This window comes from Lissotriton vulgaris, chromosome 4_1 (genome assembly GCF_964263255.1).
Source record: "Lissotriton vulgaris chromosome 4_1, aLisVul1.2, whole genome shotgun sequence".
In the NCBI taxonomy this organism is placed as follows: Eukaryota; Metazoa; Chordata; class Amphibia; order Caudata; family Salamandridae; genus Lissotriton; species Lissotriton vulgaris.
This window is the reverse complement of record NC_141691.1, coordinates 1,902,904,232-1,902,925,790: the sequence shown is the minus strand read 5'-3', so window position 1 is coordinate 1,902,925,790 and position 21,559 is coordinate 1,902,904,232. Positions and strand designations below refer to the sequence as shown.

Below are 21,559 nucleotides of genomic sequence, written 5' to 3'. Positions count from 1 at the left end.
TTCAGGGGCAGTCCTTTTTGACTGTACCCTGTGGGGAGGCTGCCCATGATAAAGGCCCATCTTCTCCGCCATAACCCAGAGACGTTTTAATGAATGGGCGAAGTGGTTTCTGGCCCAAGGCCCCAGCCTTTCAGGGGGCCCCTGATAGAGCCAGCTCTATTCTGCTGAGTCGAGTCCTTATGATTCTTAAACTGATTGTTTTAAATACCACTTTCCTTTGCTTTATTTTCAAAGTGGGTGATATGTGTGTCTATTACAGACATTTTGTAGATAATTGTTGTGTTAATGTTTTATGCAGCATCCATAACATAGTTTCTTTGAGATGAAACCAGGACCTCACATATGATGAATGGGAGGGGGTCACAAAGATTGTTTGCAATGATATTAGCGAGCAGCTGCTGTGCACAATATTGAAAACACATCACTATCCCTGAATATTACATGTAAACACGCTTAGAATTCGGACAAGTGTGTCTCTGCACTGTCAGTGACCTGGCCAAAGACAGAGCGATCATAAATTCAAAACTGTTTCTCAGAGGGTCCCCCAAAACATGCTTGGCCCATGGCCCCTAAATTCCTTAAGATGTCCCTGCCACAACTAGGGCCCCTTGCCTATCTTCTTGTGGAGGAAATACATATTTTGTGTGTGTTTCATTGCCGCAGGAGCAAGTTGTGATGTCTCTTTGAGACACCATGTAAATGGGTGAACAAGATAGTGGTCACATTGCAAGCCTGTATGTCAGGATTCATGCTTGACCCAGATTTGGAGACAAAAAAAGCTAGTCAGTGATGGAAACTTTGGAGAAAGAGACACAAAACTGTAAGGACTTGAATACTAGACTTCTCAACAGGCTTGCTCATCTTTCTGTTTTTTATTGTACTTCCGAGTGATAAGAACTGGATCCTGTATGTGTGGTCAATTGGACATGGAGTCGAAGCATAGCAATCGCTCGTTAGTTGTTGTGGTACTCGTCGAAGTACCAGTTTTCACCCATTTATGCATCCCATGTGTTTGTTGTTTGTCCCTTTTTGGTTCCCATACATTCAGGACTCCCGCTACTTCCATACATTCATTTGTTTGTTGTGCTTCTTGCCTTCGGGTTTCATATTTTACTCTAACCAGGTCCCTATGTCCTGAAGAAAAAAAAAGAGTATACAGGATTGAAGTAGGGGTACCCTGACCCATTTCACCCTGTCGGGGAACCGTATGAAGCAAAATCAAAAAACATTGTAATCCTTTTTATTTGTGTTTCTGGATTTCTGCTGTTTTCCATAGGGAGCCAGCAAGGCCCCCTGCACTCCATTGGGAGTCCGTGGGAGTTCAGGGCCCGTGATGCCTCCATCTAGACTCTAGTCGGATCAGAAAAAAAAAAAAGTGGGCAGGGCCTGAGTGTCTGCAGTGGGTTGTCGCAAACAGGCAAAGGCCATGCGTAACAAGAGGCCTGTGGCCTGTGGCCAAACCCTGCCTCACATGACCTTTGCGTGTTCGATGGATTGACTTCCTGTGGGGGTTGTAACTTTAAGCATAAAGTTTTAAACAAAAAAGAAAACACTGAAATTCATCAGTTATAGTTATGTCAAGTAACTATTACTCATGCCGTTGCTATACACTGCTTATGACCTCACATATTGCAACACATATGACATATTCTTTATGTGACATTATTATTATGAACATAACTGATGACAATTGAACTGAGATTGTTTACAACACTGTGTATGGTGGGTGAGTGAATAATAATTACTTGAAATTCAGTGGTTTGTTTTTGGTTTAAAACATTACACTTAAATTGACATTGTCACCTAACTATGACATGGCTTTAACCTTTGATTTATTCAGTCAATATACACACTATGAAAGATCCCCGTTCGAATTTCGACCATCAGGGGTCTAGCACTTCACAAGAAGAGCCTGCAGCAAAATAAGTAATCACACCTCACGCATCTAAGAATTCACTGCTCACTCATGATTTCTTCCAATATTTGAATACTAGATAATTTTGTTGTGATAATCCACAACTCATGACACATCATGTGAACAAGGCTACTGAGGCAGGGAAAAAGGCATCACGGATCACTCTATTTTTTAAAGTTGTGTGCCCACAGGATTCCTACAAGCTTCCTGAGAACCCAACAATCCAGATATCTATAAGTTATGAACCTTAATTTCTCAAAAACTACTGACAGATTTACACCAAATCACAAAAGGCATTTGTTAGACCTGTCAGTCTTGGGGTAGTCTTCCCACCATCCATTTGTCTTCCTCCTCCATTTTTTCGTGCATCTAGTTTTTTCTCCCCTTAGGACGCTATGCATTTTACCACTGCTAATCAGTACTAGAGTGCTTGTGCTGTCTCCTTTAAACATGACAATAATGGCTTATCCCCAACTGGCATATTTATTTGCTTATAAGTCCCCAGTAAAATGGTACTACATGTACCCAAGGTCTGTAAATTAAATGCTACTAGTAGGCCTGCAGCACTGATTACGTCACCTACTTAAGTATTCTATTTAATGTCACAGGCCTACCATTGCTTAGCCTGTGTGTGCAGCTTTGAACTGCCATTTTGACCTGGCAAAATAAACCTTTTGCCAGGCCCAAACCTTCTTTTTGAATAACTATGGTAGGCGCTGGGCAGCCCAGAGGGCAGCATGCAATGTATGCAAGTTTTACATTTCCTAGCAATTAAAAACTCTTAAATTCGTTTTTCCCTACTACAAGGCGTATCTATCTCATAGGATAATATTGGAGTTGCCTTTTTATATTTTTAAAGTGTAATTTCCAAATGGGAAGAGATAGGTATTTATTTTTTGGTGTCTCTGGAATCACAATTTAAAATCCTAATTAATGGTGAAACCGGATTTTAAATTACAGTTCTGAAAATGCCACTTTTGGAAAGTTAATTTCTGCCAGGGGTAGCCCTAAGACCTGAACCTGGGGCAAAGTAAAGACTGGAATCCTAACAAAGGTTCAAGTTAAATATCTTTTGTAACGTCAAATACAAAATAACAATACCAGAGAATCAAACAAAAAAGGATGAAAAAGAATAAAGAGAAATATGTGACAAAATTACAAGTGATACCTCTCACAAATTAAAACACATATACAACATTTAAATAAGGCAATGATAATGGCAACAATAGAAAAACAATGGCGCTCAGTAAGTTACACAAATAACCATAAAGACAATACACTGTGTAAACATAAAAAGTGGCTGAGGAAAGTTACATATATGCAGTTTGGACAAGATAAAACAAAACATAGCAAAGAATGCGTCATCTTCATTAAAGGCCGCATGTAGGCGTCAACGGCGTTTCGAGCACTTTTAAGTTTGGTGGTCATCATCCAGACAGACAATATTAAATACCAGAGAGTGCAATAGAACATTCCGGTATTAACACCTATTGGTAATGAGTCCACAGCACAGAAATAAGTGGGCTCCACTTGCTCCAAGCACAGTTGTCCCAAAACGGATTATAAAGCGCTCTGTCCACTAAAGTGTATAGCGATTAAAAGCTTCATTTAAATCACAATAGAGGTCACATATAGCAGCAACAAGTGGCCAAGTATTAGTTAACTGGGCCACCGGTCAAGCCGAGCTGCTCAAACTGGGAGCCAATCTACCCAGAGCTAATATTACTGTGGATCAATTTCCTTTAATGTCGGTGATAATTCCAAACCGAATGCCAATAGCCATCTAATATCCATAAGTAACTTCTGCAAATGATTCCACAAGTACTGGGATCCATTAATCTCATACACTATTTATTCCTTTTTTTCCACCGCTACAGGTCTTACAGATCGACTAACCGATTTTCAAACTATTTATCTCAACCGTTATGTGGGTCCGGTTCCCAATATCCCTGGGGTGACTCTGAACACACACAACACTCAGCATACTCGCGGAAGGGGCACTCGGCATTGAGATAGTGTAGGATATAGCCCTGAAGAATTTGCGTTAATCGTGACGAAACACGTGTCAGCTGAGAACAGAAATAGTTGAGAAGAAGAAAATAAAGTAGTGGATACTAACTATATACTGGAAGCAGCTTTGAATTTATTGATATCGCGTGTGCAGGGAAATGTGAGAAAAAACAATTATTTATCTGTTGATTATGTAAGCACAAAATGTTTAATCAATTTTGGAAAATGTAAAAACTTTGCATATGACTAAATGGGTTGCTTTTATTTCCAAATTAAGTCGTGTAGATTGGTTTACAATACCGTTTTTTTAATTCTAACTTCAGTGCACCTATTCACTGCTTTGAAAAGAAAACACACATTACCATGATGTTATTATGGAGTATAATTTTACATCCAATCTTCTAAAGGAAGATGCATAAAACATTCAATTGGAATTTATTCTGACTTTATGATTACATATAGCAATATTTCCACATTAAGGAAAAGACTAGAACAAGAGATAACAAGCCATATTCTTCTGTGTGTCACTTTAGGAAAGCAGTGCATTTGCCAACAACAGCAAACCAATCTACAATGTTTTGGCTATAATTCTTGAGCTTTGTACTACACTAAAATGGAGGGATTAACTATATGCCTTTCTTTTATGTTCTTTACTAAATAATCTGAATAATTTATAGTATTATGTACTTGTATTTGAGAGGTATAAAATAGTAGGTGACACATCTAACTAACACAAATAATGCTAACTTTTATCTAGTCAAAATCTAAGGTATTTTTCATTGTTTAATTCATGCCCCCAGACTAGCATATTATGTTCTATAAATCAATGTTGTTGCAGTCTTTCTGCTCTTAGAACAAAATTAACAATCCATTAATAACCAGAGCCACACAAACTATTATTAACGCACCCCACCAGTATGATATTTGGTGTATATCATTTTAGAAGTGTGCATTGTAACTCTAAATATTTGAAAGTTGCCTGTAAAACAGTGTCACGATTATATTGGACCCAATAGTGGTAAGTAAACAGTACACTGTAGGAACAAAAGTAAATGGAAAGAGATTCTAACGAATATTCAGACAAACGCATTTTTGTGGGGTTTAGGTATTTAGGGGTTCACTTAGAGTTTATTGTAACAAGACATAAAACGGCATATGCTGTGTTCTGCCAGGCTTGTAGTTCCCATGTATCGTTTTTGGATAGAGGAACTGCTTGGGTTTTGAACAGGGGTGGCTCTAGGGTCATGGTGGCCCTGGGCAGGGAGCGTAGGTAGGGGGCCCCGGAAGAGGGGGTCCGGGTGGGGCAGAGCGCGGAGGCCAGTGAAGAGGGGTGGGGGGGTCAGGGTGTTTAGAAGTGGAACTGAGCCGGAGGCCGCCAAATCCCTGCCAGGGGCCGCCACACAAATATGTATCCATCCTCAGAGGATAAATATATTAAGTATATATATTGGTGTGGTGGCCCCTGGGGTTTGGTGGCCCTGTGCAGGTGCACAGCTTGCACATGCCTAAGGCCGGCCCTGGTTTTGAAGGCCGGGACTAGCTGGCACTGTAGTAAGAAATCATTCACCAAAGACCTACCCAATACAGGATCGATGGCTAATGGACATTAGTGGGCCCACTCTATTTAGACTAGACCTTGGTAAACATTTTATTACACTGGAATACTTGAAGTAATTCATGAATTTACGACTGCTCATGTAATTATTAGTAATTTGGCACAAAAGCCAAAGACAAGAGCACAATAACAACAAACTGAGCGAGCGTGAGCAGCTGCTGGCTGCTGTTCCTGTTCTGTTGCATTTAGCATGACTTTCTTAATGCAAAATGCATTATTTGGTCCACTTTGTATGCAAGGGTGCATTTTACACTATAAAAATTGCGCAAAATGCTGGGTTATGCTCTTTGCATAAATCTATCTAATCTCCCATAATTTTGCTGTAAATTTGCGTAATTAGTCCAATTACATGAGTTATGTCACCCCTTATTTAGATGGTCCTTCTGACATTAGTTGTATCTGCCTGCAGCCATCCAGCAAGATGCAGAAAGATCCTTGACATGCGAGGAGAGAACTCCCTGCATATCATGGATATTATTTTGTTTTTCAGAAATAAAACTCATATTAGACATTGAGGAATTCAAAAACGATGTCCTAACAGGCTGCTAGCATGATGTTGCGAACTGCCTGGCAAACAAAACGTGCTTCCTGCTTGTTGACCAGAGCTCTGTAGGTAAAAGATTCCCCATCAACACAGCAGGCGGTGTACCAAGTAGCGGGCAAAGATGGGATCTCTACCACCCTAATGACAGGGTGTTCTCAAACTGTGCTATACATAACTCAATTGGAGCATCAATAAAGGGCCCCTGATAGTGTCAAATGGGGTTAGATGCGGAAAAAAACACCTCCAACTGAATTATAAGTTGTGTGTTTCAAACAAAATATGAACTTATTAGAGTTTTTGACAATGAAAGATTTAGGGGGGATGGGGGTTTTACCTCCTTTTCTTTCCTTTCATTCCTTCTCCCTTTTCTTTCCAGTTTGTGAGGGTTTTATAACTGCGCAAACACAAGGAGATGATGGACGGACTGCTGAAACTTTTCAGACACTCGCCCCCAGTCACAGATCTGGGTGGAATATATCATTGTTCTTTATCTCACTTCACCACCCTAGTTCAGACAAAGCTATATGCAAATCAGTCTTGACCCTGTGCCTCTTGGGAACATTCCAGCCCGAACTGTCAAGCCATGCCTTCCTTGAAACACAGACATGCCTCCTGGTACCGGTTTCGGGCTAACATCCATCATCAGGCAGGCTATCTTGAATCCAGTGGCAAAGTGAGCAAGGGACCCAAGTCTGGACATACCCTGCCAACTTAGGGCGAACAAAGCAAATGCAAGGAGATGATAGACGGAGTGCTGAAATTCTTCAGACACTCGCCCCCAGTCACAAATCTGGGTTGAATCCACAATTGTTCTTTAGCTCACTGCGCCACCCCTGTTCAGACACAGCTATATGCAAATCAGTCTTGACCCTATGCCTTTTGGGAACAGTCCAGCCTGACCTGCCAAGCCATGTCTTCCCTGGACTGGAAACAAGCATCCTGGAACCGGTTTCGGACTAACAGCGCTCATCAGCCAGTGTAGCTTGAATCCAGTGGCAAAGTGAGCAAGGAACCCACGTCTGGGCATACCCTGCCAATGTAGGGTGAACTAATCAAACACAAGGAGATGATGGACGTAGTGCTGAAACTTTTCAAACACTCACTCCCAGTCACAGATCTGGGTTGAATCCATCATCGTTCTTTAGCTCACTTCATCACCCCAGTTCAGACACAGCTAAATGCAAATCAGTCTTGACCCTGTGCCTCTTGTGGACAGTCCAGCCTGAACTGCCAAGCCATGTCTTCCTTGGACCGGTAACAAGCATCCTGGGAACGGTTTTGGTCTAACAGCCCTCATCAGCCAGGCTAGTTTGAATCCAGTGGCAAAGTGGGCAAGGGACCCACATCTGGGTATAACTGAACCACGCATGTGATTACATCGCATGCCTCAACATCACGCTCTTTACAATGACCACGGTTTTACCATGCATGCCATCACAATAATTTCATTGTAATGACATGATTGGTAAAGGCATATGCATGATAAAGGTTACACTCCTTCCCCCTACCCTAAGCCTAAAACCTGGCCCCCTGCCTTGAAAAAGACATCAACTCCAGGCCTAAAAAAAACCCAGCTCCCCACCCTGAGCCCTAAAACCAGCCCCAGCCCTAAAAACTGCCCCTACTTCAGCCCTAAAACACCCCTGCCCTAAAAAGTACCCCGTCCCTCTGTGCTGAACCCTATAACCCAGCCTCCAAAACTGTAAACTACTCCACCCCCAGCCCCAAAACACCCCCGCCCTGAGCCCTAAAACTGGCCCTCAGTCCTGGAAACGACCCCAGCCCTAAAAACACTCACCAAACCACGTCCCGACCCTTCCTGTTCCTCCAAATCTCGTCCCGGCAGGTAGTACCTTTCACCCCCTGCCCATTCCTCTTTCGCGTAGAGCGCCTCACTGCCTTTACCACGCATATTCCTTTACAACAATAACTTTTAATGGCGTGCGTGGTAAAGCAATGTGTGTGTTCAAGGCATAGGCGTAATAAAGGCATGTGTGGTAATGCTTGCGTTGTAAACACCTGCGTGGTTCCGACAGCGTTGTTAGTGCCATTTCCCCTTTGTGAGTGTCGGACCACTCAATGGTTCTGTGACTTCTGGGGCCACATTACATAAAGGGCACTCTAAACTGCTAGCCCACCTTTTACTGAATGCGCCGACCTAGCTTCACATATAAAGTAGGCATAGATCCCCTTGCAGGCAGGTGCAGTGAGGGCACCCACCAGCATCACAATTCATTTTCTTCACACAATGCATAAATGTTATCGTTAAAATGCTAACTTCTTGCACAACCACTTCTGCATCATACCACATACTCAACCAAGCCATCATTTTGCAATAAAAATCGTTAAAGGTTTTAAACCATCTGACTGTCAGTGAGGTCACCTACCTCCTTGTGGTTCCACGATGTCCCACACACCCCAATACCCCCTCCCACAAGGTGCTGTTTGATAGGGCACTGACTGTGTATACCACTTCCTATGTGGCGCTCAACCAGTGTGCATTGAAAACGCTTGTTTATCTCGTTATCCATGTCATTAATAAAGCAGAGACATTAGGCAAAGGCATTCCCTCATGTTCATGTGACAACGCTCCCATGCGAATGAGCAAATGCCCCCTTGAAATCATGCACCAGCACAACGGGTGTTACAGAAAGGCTTAAGCAAGCGTCTTGCTTGCCTTCTGTAATACAGAAGTGCCTGAGATGCAAAAAGCAGGAGCAAAGGCCTATTGTACAATCTATGAATAAGGCACACCTAACTTGGAAGTCTCAATGTTCCAAAATGCCAATATTTTCTAATAGACCTTTAAATGGCTCATCCGAGGACTTGTCACCTACTTCATGAGAAAAATGCACCTGACACCTAATGTGTTAGCATCCTTTAACTGACGACCAAATGGCTGATCATAATTCACATTATTGATCTGTCAACTTAAATTCAGAATAGGTAAAGAAGTAAGATCTGTTCTGAGGTGGAGAGTTGTGGAGGTTTCTGAGGTAGAGAGTTGTTGAGGTTGCCATTTAGTTGGTAGTGGATACCCAAAAGGCCAAAAATGTGTGCATAGTCACAAATACTCCTGCTGGTTAGGTCGAGCGTAGCGCTAGCATAGCGATGGACCTTTTGTTGGCGTGTTAGGGGGAATGTGAGACAACGATCGCCCACGCGCCTCGCTGTCTCAGATTCCTCCTCGTGGGCGCGCACGGCGCCGTGCCCATGTTCCCGTGCGCACACAGCCAGCCTCCACACCACACAGACTGAAACACACGCGCGCTGGTTACTTTTGTTGCGTTCTAATCTAGGACCCTGATCGATACTGTGACCTTATGCCCCTATACGGCTATAATCCCCTTGTGCCCCTATATTGGCATAACCGATCAAATGCAATATTCAGAAACTCGTCTCTGGCCTCACACGAACAGAGCCACATTTCAGAATCGCTTCCTCTGCCACTTCCTTTGCAGCTAATTAGTGCAATGACATAGCACAAGTTACTATCTAAGATTCCTAGATTAACACTCCGAGTTCTTCAACAAGATAAAAACTCAGCAACCTGGGAAAGCCCTGCTTGCTATGTTTTGATTAGTAATAGAACTCTAACGAGCACTGATAGACGATCACTTCCTAGTGACATCTTTATTGACGTCTTATGTCCAAAAACTTACGTCAAACAAGGCACCTTTCAGGTATAAATATTACCAATGTTGCCTTAAGCAAATGCTGTTTTCGCTGAAGCTGAAGCTGTCTCGCTGAAGTTACTGCTGTTATGCTGATGATACCGTAGCTGCTATCGCTACTGCTATCGCTGCTAACGAGCGAACGATGGTGTGGTGAACTTAGGAGCTGAACAGCCGTCCCCTGCAAGAGCCCAGCAGATGCAAGCTGCCCGCGGACGCTGCCCCTCCTCCTCCTCGACGCGCTGAGAGAGACGCTGTCTTTTTTCCTGCAGAGAAATCCAGCTCCGGCGTTTCCAGCCCACTCTTGCGAGTGACTGGGATATCGAGTTCCCTAAAGGAGATACCAGACCTCCATCATTCTATTCCAGAGGTATGGTGTTGACTAAACCCTTAGAGAGAATTCTTGAAGCAAACCTTGGCAAAACCAACTTAACTTAAAGCTACTTACTTACTCCCCTCCCAAGTATTAGGCTTAGGTCAGGTACACTGGGGTAGGCGTAGTTAGAAGCACCAGTTGAGTATTTTAGCCTAATGTATATATGAATGTATATATGTTTTATTCATTTTTAACCATTGTATGGCTAAGAAACCATATCAATGCTTTTACAGTATTATTTCGCAATACTCATCTTACTGTACGTACTTTTTATAATAACAAGTCTTGCAATTGTGGCAATTCATTTCTCTTGTACGACAAGAAAGACTGTTCAATAAATGTTACCCTTTATTGAAAACGCCCGTCTCTCTATTCTCTACATATTGTGAAAGTAATCTGCACTACAACTGACTGAGTAAAATAACTGTCTATTGTTTCACACGACCCTAGAGGTTGACTCTTATCTGAGGAGCAAAGTTGTCATGTTGCACGGTTGTTGGAAAACTGAATCCCTTCTTGTCTGTACCAGGGAAGCTGATCACTTCCTATTCAGAGAAGAAAGTTTCCAGTGACCTCTGAGCTAGTTGGTAACAAACCCAATTAAGTTTAGCATAGTCAGTGGAGGCCTGGAAGATCCGCACTTCTACGTCGATACTACTGTTTATGTTATTCCAATGCGCAGGGCCTATTGGGAAAATAGGAACTACACTACACTTTCACCTTCCATCCCCCCACCAGTCATCGGGCTCTTTTTACACACACACGCATGCATGCATACATACATACACACACACAGACACACGCGCACACACAGACGCACACACGCGCACAAACACACACACACACAGACACACTCGCACACACACACGGGCGCGCGCACACATCCCCCCCCCTCACACCCCACTCACCAAGTTCTTTTCGTGTGTCCCTCTCTCCCTCGGCAGGCAGTGGGTCATTCTCAGCAGCAGGCGGGGCTCTCCACGAGCACGGGAGCCCCGCTAGCTGACAAGCAAATCTTCCGGCTGACGGGCACAGGAGCACTTCAGCACAGGAGCGCGGGGTAGGCTCCCGTCTGCTTCCTGTCTTTTTGCGGCCCCGCCCCCGTCCCAACACAGGTTGCCTGGCTTCCTGTTCTAGCCGAGCTGCGGCGGTGAGTTTTTAATATCTTTTAGTAGCTGTCTGTAAACGGGAAATACGTTTTATTTTTAAAACGGATCTGTGTGAAGATTAAATGCTTCTGACAGAGGTATTTTAAGAGGAGTTTTTTTTTTACAGAGCCAACTCTCTAATTGCGAACCTCAGCCAAAAGCTTCTCATTAAAAGGGTCCTTAACTGCACAGAGAAGCATGATCCGTCTCCGTTTGGACGAGTACAGCCGTGTGCTGAAATCTTAAAAGATGAAACAATTTTGCATTAGGATTCATAAATCTGATTGTAATGATTCTAACTTTGATTAGATGTCTGATTACCTGCAGATATGACGGTGAAAGTAAACATGTATTTCAGCAGTCAAATTGACTATACATTGGACGTTCATAAACATATACGGAGCATCCAGTCAAATGAAGGGACACGACAGAAGTGTAAAATTAATAAATCTTTCAAAAAATATTTTTAATTAATTTTGCACTAGGCACCAGGCTAGTCTGCCAATTTTCAGTTCTGTTAGTATTGCAAGTCCTAGCATATGCTTTGCTTGTTGTTCTTCAGAGGATTATAGCAGTTAAGTACACTGATAGGCACTTTACTCTTTCCAAAATGCAAGCCAAGCCTTTTACGCATAGGGCAGTGCTTCTTCTTAGACAAGGGTATTTTGTGTCTGTTATGATTCTATCATTCCGCATCTGGGGCTCTGTAAATGGGCCAACTGCAGCCCAGGAATCACACTAGAACTCATGCAATGTCCCTGTAAGATGTCTTCCTGCATACCATTTCAATCTTGGACACAGTGGAAAACCTAGTTTTGCTTCTATGGACGACAGATTCCATACCACACATTCACCCAACATCCACTATTAAATGCTTTAAATGGGACTAGCCCTGCTATTCCTCAGCAGTGGATTCTCTCTACCAGGGCTTGTGAGAGATGAGAATTGCACACATCCGTGACAAGTCTTGTGCCGCCTAATCATGTGACTTGACCCAGGCTTTGCTGCTGCCTGGATTTGATTATAAGCTGCCATAGCCTGAAGCTCTTTGTTAGTGCATTGATGTTGGAACCTCTGTGTACTAGAACTCTTGTTGCCTGTTTTCTTGACCAGTTCCTACATTGCGTCTGCCAGAGTCTGTGTCCTGTTACATTGCAGCTTTCTGCAGATCTTCTCTCAGCTCTCCCAAGCATTTTGCCTCTGGGCTGCTCCTTTTCTAATTTGTTCATTGTTTCGTCCTTCTGCTTCAGCTAACATTTCCCTTTGCTTATTAATTTGGTTTCTATTGTAGCCCTTGTATTTGCGCTGGTGTCATATTCTTAAGTGATTCTTCAAGTGCTCTCAGGGGCACCACCACATCACTCAGGGACACCACCACGTCACTCTGGGACACCCCCACGTCACCACCACATCACTCTGGGACACCACCACATCACTCAGGGACACCACCACATCACTCAGGGACACCACCACATTACTCGGGGACACCACCACATCACTCGGGGACACCACCACATCACTCAGGGACACCACCACATCACTCGGGGACACCACCACATCACTCAGGGGCACCACCACATCACTCGGGGACACCACCACATCACTCAGGGACACCACCACACCACCCAGGGGCACCACCACATCACTCAGGGGCACCACTCAGGGGCACTACCACATCACTCAGGGACACCACTAAATCACTCAGGGACACCACCACGTTACTCTGGGACACCACCACGTCACTCTGGGACACCACCACGTCACTCTAGGACACCACCACATCCCTCTAATACACTACCACATCGCTCTAATACACCACCACATCACTCTAATGCACCACCACATCACTCATCCGAACCACATCATCACTCAGCACCACAACAGCACTATCCTTGCTTGCCCAAGATCAGGAAGCAAGCACACCGAACCAGCACCTCCTCACCACTTCTTGTCAGCCAATAGCAACCCCCATGCCCCGCATACACAGAGAACTACACTGCTATGGCACAGCACTACCAACTGCCTGCCTTCCTGCCCCTACAATGTTACCCCGCGGTGCAGCCACAGGACAGTGGCTACAATGCCCGTGTCTGCCCCGCAACACATTGTTCCTGCCATGGAGGTTTCCCACAACCGGGTGCAGTTAATAAGTACAGGGACCCAAGGATATGTGGCATCGCAGAATAAGGACGGACGTGGTACAGGTAGGCTTTTTTAAATTTATTTATTAGTTTTCACTTTTATATAGAGCAAACTTTACCCGCAGGTATCAGAGCGTTTTAAATCAGCATGCTTATAACAAGCAAGACTAGCACGCTATATTACTTCCAACTTTGCTTAGCATAAGCAACAGCTAACCATTCACAAACAATGTTTATATACCAATTGCAAATTAAAAAATAATAATAATGCAAAGCATTGTCATTTACAATGCCAGTAACTCAAACTTTAATGCTGCGAGACCTATTGCATTGTAAATGCTTGTTTTTTACATGTACCCTGTGCTCCCACATTTGGACCAAACAACATATCGAACAAGCATACCTCGGGTGGGAAAACTCTTTCCAAATGGGAAAGGAAGAAGAAGGATAAACGTTCCATGAGCTTCTACTTGTAAAGATTTTATGTTATCAAATAGAGTTGGCTTTGGGTCAGCCTCCCTCTGCCACCATTTAAAGTGTCCCTGATGTTTTTGGTCAGCCCAAGGCATTTTGTGATTGTTTACCTGGTGACTGGAAAAAAGAAGAGTTGGTTTCCTTAATTTTACTCAACTATTACTTTGAACTCACTTAGGGATCTTTCTCTGTGATCTGGGCTAATGAACCAAGCATTTCAGGAAATCTATTTTAAAAATCTACTAGTCTACCACTCCACCAGCACTACAGGGGTTTGATCTCCCAGCAGCACACTAACAATGCTGCCACATCAACTCTTGGACGTTCCTCGTTTCCTTGCTCCTGATGCCCCACTGAGATGTTTAATGCAGCCAACTTCATGAAAGGTTTTCTGTCACCTTCACAATAGGTGATCTTTGTTTCCTGTTCTTGCTTTTTAAATTGTTCCATGTTGCTGCACATTGTCCCCTCTTCACTTCGTATTACTATCTGAGGCATGCTTCACTGGGGCAATTTTGGCGGGGTGTTGCAGTCCAGTACATATATCTTTACGGAGGGGTGCTCTTGCCATGGTGTGCCATGGGATTTGGGAAGAAGTGACAGAAGTAGAGCAAAGAGAGCTTGAGCAGGGAGCAGTGATCTTAAACTATGAATTATTCCTTCATGGAAGGATGGCTGGAAAAATGACTGGGAAGGCATATTTGATGGGAGGGCGTATTTGACGTATTTTTTGATTACTTGTTCACTGGACAGTGTTCTTACAATATCTCCTTTCAAAAACAATTATCTAAAATATTTTTTCAACGATTCTATTTAATGAACTCACCATTTTGCTCATTATTGTTCAGAAGGTCCTTAACATTATGTATTGTAATCATGTACTCCTTAATAACACTCCGCGATTGGCCACTTACACGATAGCTGCCCCAAGTGCTTACTTCATATTTATGGTACACAAAACTCACTTTGGAAGTGGACATTAAAACATCCTGGAAGCCTAGAGTAGAGAAGCCTCTTGTGCCACCCCACACCACATTAAGAACATGTTCTATTAAAAAGCCTTGACGTTAAACCTAGTGCCAAGTGGTCCTTTGTCAAACATGACACCTTTCATCTTTCTTTTTTCCCATGTATTTCATAATAGGCATAGTTAGACCTGGCCTCTTTCGGCGTATTTCCCCAGTCTTTTTGCTTTCTGACCTACTGCTTTTGATGGCATGCTGGACTTTGTTTTTGCTGGTTTAGTGTCTCTGCACACTTTGTCACTGCTTTTCAGTGCTAAAGTGCAAGTGCCCTACTGTACATTGTGTTATGATTGGATTTCCATGATTGCTACGGACACAAATGATGGACGGAATGCTGAATTAATCATACATTCACCCCCAGTCAAGAGATCTCGGTTAAATCCATTGTTCTTTTGCTCACCATGCCACCCCAGTTTAGACCCAGTCATATGCAAATCAGTCTTGACCCTGTGCCTCATGGGAACAGTCCAGACCGGACTGCCAAGCCAGGTTCTCCCTGGACCGTAAAGAAGCATCCTAGGACCGGTTTCTGGGTATTACCCTTCACCAGCTAGGCTAGCGTGACTCCAGTGGCACAGTGAGCAAGGGAACCAGGTCTAAGCATACCCATCCCACTTAGGATGAAAAGTGCTACACAAACAAATGATGGACGGAATGCTGATTGAATCATACATTCACCCCCAGTCAAGAGATTTGGGTTAAATTAATTGTTCTTTTGCTCACCATGCCACCCCAGTTTAGACCCAGCCATAAGCAAATTAGTCTTGACCCTGAGCCTCATGGGAACAGTACAGATGGAACTGCCATGCCAGGTCTCCCTGCACCAGAAACAAGCATCCTGGGACCGGTTTCTGGGTATTACCCTTCATTAGCCAGGATAGCTTGAATCCAGTGGTGCAGTGAGCAAGGGACCTACTTCTAAGCATACCCATCCCACTTAGGGTGAAAAGTGCTACGTAAACGAATGATGGACGGAATGCTGAATGAATCATACATTCACCCCCAGTCGAGAAATCTGGGTTAAATCCATTGTTTTTTGCTCACCATGCCTCCCCAGTTTAGACCATGCCATATGCAAATCAGTCTTGACCCTGTGCCTCATGGGAACAGTTCAGACCGAACTCCCAAGCCAGGTATGACATTGTTCTGCATTCTGTCCATCAATTGTTCTTTTTGTATTTGTCACCCCGAGTGGGACGGGCATGCCCAGACGTGGGTCCCGTGCTCCCCATGCCACTGGAACAAGCTATCCTGACTGATGAGGGCTGAAAGCCTGGAACCGGTCCAAGGATGCTTGTTTCTAGTCCAGGGAGGACCTGACCTTGCAGTTTGTTCTGGACTGTTCCCATTGGGCGCAGGGTCAAGACTGATTTGCATATGACTGGGTCCAAACTGTGATAGCATGGTGAGCAAAAAAAAGATGGATTTAGGCCCAGATCTCTGTACTGGGGTAAATGTATGACATTGTTCTGCAATATGTCCATCAATCGTCCTTGTTGGTTTTCCTTGATTGGCATATTTGATTTACTGGTAAGTCCCTAGTAAAGTGCATTGCCAGTGCCCAGGGTCTGTAAATCAAAGGCAGAGGGCCTGGAGCACTGCTGGTTCTAGCCACACATGTAGTCTTTTGAAGATGTCTCAGACCTGCCATTGCAGTGTCTGAGTGCAGTTTTAACTGCCATGTCGAATTGGCAAGTGCACCCACTTTTCAAACCTAACCCTTTCCTTTTATTACATGTAAGTCACCCCTAAGGTAGGCCCAAGGTAGCCCCATGGGCAGGGTGCAGTGTCTGTGAAAGGTAGGTCATGTGCTGGTGTGTTGTACAAGTCCTGATAGTGAAATACTATGCATTTCGTTTTTCACTATTGAAAGGCTATCTTTCCCAAATGTGGTCATTGGAGCTGCCTTGTAACATTTTACAAGTGTAACTTCAAATTAGGAAAGATAGAGAAATTAAGTTTAGGCTCCCTGAGCTTAGAATTTAATAATACATATTTTAGTAAAGGTGGATTATAAATTGTGTATTTGAAAATGCCACTTTTAGAAAGTGCAAGAGAAACAGGGGCGCCCTACTCACTAACGAAACAAGGTAATAGTTATATAGGAAAAACAGTGGTTCCTGTAGAATGATATACTATGACGTTATGATACATAAGCAAAATTGTAATACAAGGACCCGATCAAGCTGACTGACACGGCTTTTTCTGAATCTACACGCGGAGCGCTGTCCCACTTTTCTAATCTTCTACCGAAAGAAACTCCCAGTGCATTGTCACTGTTAATCCACAAAGGGATTCTATAACGCTATGGCTGTGGCATAAAATTAATTGAGCCCCACTGCCTACCTACATGCCCCATTGGATTGACAGCCTGTCCTCACATTGAGTACCCGGATGGGTCCTCATGTGAGTAAACCCTTTTCCTCTATTCTTCACGCGTGGCACATAATTTTCACAAGGCTGCGCAATCATAAATGCAAATGTCCCTTCATCAATAGTCCTGAATAGACCCCACATTGTTTTGAGGGTTGAAATCCCATCGACAAACAGAAACAAGCGAACCATTTTCCCAGCACATATCATTGTATATAGCTGCTGTTCACATGGAATTATTTTGATAATGGTCGACTTGTACAAACTGTGGAAATCTTGTATATAATTTTCACATTGTCACTTAGGTTTAGATTCCCTTTGTCACTTGGGACACTATGCACAAATGTTGTTTTGATGTTTAATGTTTACTCCTAACTTTATTGTTTAAAAAATCCTTAAAATATAGTACACTGGAATCGGTGTGTTAGTGGTTCCTTCGCGCTCTGCCATTATCTAACACTCTATATTACAATTGTGCTTATGTATCATAACCTCATAGTATATCATTCCACAGGAATCACTGTTTTTCCTATATAACTTTTAGAAAGTGGGCATTTTCTTGCTTAACCATCCAGTGTGCCTCTGCCTTCTTGTGGATTCCTCGTCTGGTTTTAGACTGACAGGACTGTTTGTGCATTCACTCCAGACACTCACACAAAGGTAAATCAGGTGTGCCCTGTGGGAGGAGTTGTCACTGGCACTTGAATAAGCTGCCTCTGTTGTGGGCAGTGAAAGGACCAGACAGAACTTTCTGCAAATCATTTCCTGAGTATCACCAAGGGCTTGAAGTAGAGCTTGCTTCCTGTTAGATGTCTCGGGAACATCAATCACTTCTTCTTGATCTGCCAACAGCCTTGGGTACTGTTTGTTTTGTGCTACAACAGAAGAAACAAAACATGATGCCGTCAATGGCGCTGCTGCCGGCTCCATGACCTGAAGGCACCGCAATGAACACCGCCGCACTTCGCAGCACAACCCTGTTCTCACTGACGCCATCTGACATCATGACCTCTGGGTACCACGAGCTGCACCATCTTGCTTCACATTGCCACCCTGGTCTCACTGACGCCGCCGCTCCATTCTGATCTTGACGCCGCTGCCTGCACCGTGGCCTGGGGGCAGTGCTTGCAAGTTACACAACAGCCTGCCCCGTCCCACACTAAAGCCTTTGCCCACAAACTCCAGCGCCATTGACTCCAGATCATCAGTCATTGACATGGTTTCAGCAATGACAACGCCGCTCCCTGCACCATGACTTGTCAGCACCACAACGAGCACCACCCCACTTTGCACTGCAGCCCTGGTCGCACTGACACTGCTGGATGGCATCACCGAGCCGCTGCCTGCACCGTGACCTGAGGGCACCGCAAGCCGCACCGCTCTGCCCCACAGACCCGGTGTCTTCTGATGCCAGCGCTGCTGACTTCAACCTCACGGAGATCGTTCTAAAAGGTGTGTGATTTTAAGTGCCCGACGACTCCTGCACCGACCTCCAGAACTGATGTTCCTCGGATATCATTGCAAGGTCCACAATGCCCTGTATTTCCAAGGTACTGTTTGAAGGTCTTACCGATACCACAGCTGGCCCAGGACTGTGCGGTTGGCCTGAACTTTTGGATTTGTTTGTTCACAACTCTGTGATAGCCCTGCATGGACCTATCGACTATAAGGAACTGTATTTTAAGGCTATTCTTGCAGTATTTATATGTTTATAACTGTATATTGAATTTTTATTGTATTGGTCTTGTTTTACACCGATAAATATTGGCTATTTTTATCCCTTTGTACTGTTTTCACTGGTTCAGTGACTAAATATTAAGGGACATAATATAGAATGCCCAAAATATCGACTCCAAAATATCAAAGTACAGAATATAGAATCCCTAGCTACAAACAGATAAGTACTAAAATATATAATCCAAAATATAGAATGCTAAAATATAGTTAACTAAAATATCACATTTTTTAAATGTATTAAAAATAATATAAAGGTAATCAAATATTAAAAACAATTAAATGAAACATACTTAAAATAAAGTAAAAAATCTTAAAATGTAAAAATAATAAATTTAATATATGTAATATAAAAAAGTAGAGATTTTGTTGGATAGTGAGAGTGCAACAGTTGGGAAAACGTTGGATAGCGTAGGAATAAAAATTACTATTCCCACTCCAGTGAGTGCAACAGCAGGGAAAGCGTTGGACAGAGTAGGGGTAAAAATTACTATTACCACTCCAAAGAGTGCAACAGTAGGGAAAGCGTTGGATAGCGGGAGTGTAAAAATTACTATTCTCACTCCAGAGAGTGCAACAGTAGGGAAAGCGTTGGATAGCGGGAGGGTAAAAATTACTATTCCCACTCCAGTGAGTGCAACAGTAGGGAAAGCGTTGGATAGCGGGAGGGTAAAAATTACTATTCCCACTCCTGAGAGTGCAACAGTAGGGAAAGTAATGATTCAATATTAAAAGAAGATTAGATTAATTATCAATACCAATAAAAAAGAAATTAAAAAGAATGACCTATTAATCAAAATTAATTACCCATTAAAAAATAATTACCAATTAATAAAAATGAATTACCAATTAATTTAAATTAATTATCAATTAATAGTTAGTTATCAAGCAATTAATTATCAATACATATAAATAAAAATAAATATTAACTTTAGTACAATTAAATTACTTCCCACCCTATTCCCCTATAAACCCACATCCTGCTCCACATAAATAATACAATTAACATAATTATCAATTAATCAATTAATAAAATTTTATTATCAATTAATAAAAATGTATTACCAATTAATAATTATCAATCAAAAAATTATCCATACATATAAATACAAATTTATATTTAATTTACTATATTAAATTACTTCCCACCCTATTTCCCTATAAACCCACAACCAGCTACGGAATTAAATTACGCTAAAATTAAATTACATGCATTCATTACTTTAAAAAAATTAAACATACATTACAAAATTAATACATAATTTTAACACATATACTACCATACATAACACTAAAAAAAAGTGATATTATGGAAATCGATATTTTAAATTCGATATTATTGAAATCGATATTTCCTACCCCAAATTCGATATTCTGACTAACTATATTTTGATATTCTGTCCTATCTATATTTTGGAATCGATATTCTGTCCTGTCTATAATTTGGATTCTATATTTTGGTTGTTCACCGTTTTCACTGTATTTCTGTGTGTTATGTGCAGATGCTTTACATATTGCCTCCGAGATTTGCCTACCTGCTCGTATCTAACTGCATGGCAGTGAGCAGGGGTTACTTTAGAAGTGTAATTCCCCTTACCCTGACTAGAGAAGGGTACTTACTTGGACAGGGTACAGACCTGCCAACCAGAGACCCCCATTTTCAACTAGCATGTATCTGTTTTCCTTTTAACACATGGTTCTTTTGGATACGCAACCTGGACTGGCTGGAGGTGTCAAATGACATGTGGCCATTAGGCATCCATGACTTAGGTCAACAGCCTCCTAGGCTGGGTGGCACACCCCCAGAAAAACTAGTGCACTTACTGAGGCTTTGTGGGTGTTCTTAGTCTTTGAGTGTTGAATGGGTAACCCTTGATATTGAAATGCTAGTCCAAAGTGAACTTCCCATTCAAATCTACTAGACTAGATGTGGATTTAGTGTGATTAGTCTAAATACAATCGTTTTTGTATAAACTGTCTGCTCTTGCACAAATGGTTGTCGCCGTAGACACTTCTTACGGTTCCTTTTCAGATGCCAACAGCTTGCTTTGAAGTCCCTGTACAACCTCCACAAAGTTCATACATAACTAATAGTGGACTAAAAAGTTGTTGAGAGGACCGCTCCTCTGACTCATTTTCAATAACAATAGCCTCTAATCAAACACACAAGTCTTTGCCAATAAACCTAAGCCTTAGTTCACAGAGCCCTAATAGTTTATTCAGTGTGGCATCAGTATAAACAGTGTGGAGGCGGCATAGATGTGTCTGTCAAATTATACTGTAGTAGGGCTTTAAATAAATGAGTTACACGAGTTGAGAACATGGCCTCCCATCATTAACCCAAGAAGTGCATTTGTATTGTTCAGCAGGCCTAATTTTGTGTCGTTCCTGAAGGCCTGTGGACACGTGGTGCTGGGTATCAGAAACCCGGAAGGGAGGGAATAATGATTTAGGGTGGAAGATCTTACATAATGTAGGGACCCTACAAGGAGCGTACTATAAGGGAAGGGGGTTTGAGAGCCATTAGTAA

At 42.7% G+C, this 21,559-nt stretch overlaps 1 protein-coding gene across 1 annotated transcript in view; it reads left to right on the top strand.

Moving 5' to 3' along the window:
- The window catches only part of KCNQ3 (potassium voltage-gated channel subfamily Q member 3), a 751,198-nt gene that overhangs the window by 423,560 nt on the left and 306,079 nt on the right, over nucleotides 1-21,559 (top strand). The gene's annotated exons all lie outside the window — the stretch shown is intronic.